This window comes from Platalea leucorodia (assembly GCF_965183815.1).
Source record: "Platalea leucorodia genome assembly, chromosome: 5".
NCBI lineage: Eukaryota > Metazoa > Chordata > Aves > Pelecaniformes > Threskiornithidae > Platalea > Platalea leucorodia.
The window spans coordinates 82,445,518-82,448,017 of NC_138827.1; positions in this window are offsets into that span (position 1 = coordinate 82,445,518).

Sequence of the window (2,500 nt, forward strand, 5' to 3'; positions counted from 1 at the left end):
TGAGCTGTGCTCATTTGAAAGGCTCAGGCAAGTTTTGATAAACCAACTCTTGTTAACTGTTTCTCCTAACCATACTCCTAACAGATTTTTTTTTTTCAGCTGGTAAAACGAAAGCGACCCACTAGAGTGGTTTTTCCCTCTTTTTATACAGTAGCAAAACCAAAAGCAAACAAAATTGTAGATGGTCCCTTTGGCTTCCAGCTTTAAATCATTCTCTGTAAAAAGTCACTCTGGGAAATGGATTTTTCAAATGTTAACCAAAGTGAGAAGCAGGCAGAAACTGAGATGGTGTGAAAATGCAGGTTCCACACGCGCACACACGTGCTCACACTCTTTCTCTCCAGGGCTCGATTCAGCCTTGGGGCAGCAGAAGCGGAAAACTTCACCCCTGTCACAGCGGCTGTAAGGAGAGGAAAACAGAGCTAGATTGTTACCCAAATCTTTCCTCACCAGCAGCTGTCCTTGGCATCACTCTGGGAGGGTGCCTGTTAAATTTGGTGAGAGCTTGGCCAGGTAGTATTAACAGCAGGCGCCTCAGCCCTTCTCCAAGTGGATTCTGGCCACTCCTTTGATGGAACTTCCTCCAGTTTGGGTGGGCTGAGCTGGCTGAACCCACTGCCGTGCCCTGTCCTTCTTGTTGCTTTCCCCCCACCTCCCACATTCAGCCCCTGCTTTCGCCCTGGAGAGCAGGTTTTGGCATGCTGCTGGTCCTTCACCCCTCTCAGCAGCCTTCTTGTCAAGGAGTGCCCAGAAAGGGCTGAAGCATGATCCTGAACTTGAGCAGGTCCCAAAGGTTAGGATTGTTTTTGAGAAGAGAGACAAAATATGTTCTAATGGTGTCTTCAGGATTAAATATTTGCTGGTCTTTGATATTTCCATGGTGGAAAGCCATTTGCTGTCTTTTAGACTGGGCAAAGCTGGGGACTGCTGCCACAGAAATGCCCGAGTGGTTGGCTGGGGCTTCCTGGCCGCTGGCGCAGCCCTGGATTTTAAGGAACCTGAAATGGTTAAAGAGCATCTGCTGTGTCAGCCTATCACTGCAGGTACTTTACGTCATATTTTTATGTGTGGATCCCATTCTGCATCAGCTCATTTTCTTCCTTGTACCTTCGGTAACAATTCCTACAGCAACAAAAGTAAAATAAATTGGAGGAATATTTCTGCAAGCTGAAAGATCAATATCAATTCAAGGAGGAGTTCATAATGACCTTATGTGAGACAGAAATGGAAATACTCTATACTTCTGGCATGTTTCTCTCCAAAATATTTAGAACATTAGTGACAACATAGAAAAGTTTGCTGACTGAGCTGATCAATGGAATGTGAAGGCAGTTTACTTTAAGGCTATTTACTTTCACACGGATTATTTATCTATTAGTCAGTTTGTATTCTACTCAAATGCAGATAGATGGGCAAAATGTTTTCTTGAGCATTACAAACCTACCAAGGGGAAAATCAACCATCTAACTAAAATACATAAGCCGAACGCCATCTGGGTGTCTTTACCAGCTAGTTGGAGGCTGTGCTCTGTAAAATCCTACAAGGTCATATTTAGGTGGTTTTTCATAGGGTGTTTCTTTAGGGGATCATCTAGTCAAAAAGATCCAAATCAATTCCTGCATCAAGATGTTAATATATTGAAAGCGAATCTGGGGATCTGACCGTGGTTTTCACTGTCTGCAAATACGTATGACTTCAGGTAAAGGGCTGTTCTTATAATCCCCCTGCATTTTTCTCTGAAGCACTCCATCATGAGGGAGAGTGCATTACTCAGATCTGAAGGATACACTTTGTCACAAAACAAGGCCACCAAAAGTTGTAGGGCCTCCTACCCTTTCACTTACACCAATCTGAAGGTGGTATAACCTTGTTGACTTAAAGGAATTACTCCTGATTTCTGCCCTTGTTAGAAAAGTCATCCCTGCAATGTATAATAATCTATGTCTGTTGGTTTTCATCATCAGCTCTGAAAGCTAACCTTGTCCTCACAGCACTAACTCCTTTCCATCTTGTATGTGTGCATGTGTGTATATAATATTTATATGTGCATACACACCATGTCCAAACAATAGCTTTGTCTCTTTACTTTAAAAAAAAAAAAAGTCATTTAATCATCTGCAGATTTATATGAAGCACATTAGTAAACATGGAGATACTAGTATTTCAGAATTCAAAAAAAAGCCCAGCTGTGCTGGTGACTAACCAATACATGAACTGAAGCTCACACTCTGCAAGGACCTTTGGTTGACATTCGATTTTGAACCTGCCAGATGCATTTTTGTGAACCAGGGATACTGCATCTTTAATGAACAAGTCTCTACTCTTTCCCCTGTTTTTAAATACAACACAAGCAGTGTAGCACTAGGCACTGCAATTGTCAAAGACAATTAGACTGAAAGCAGGAAAATTTCACCTCCCTGTCTCAGTGATATGTAGAATGTCGGCAGTATGGGTCAGCCTTGCCACAGAGTTGTGTGAGAATATATGAATCAGTCCTATA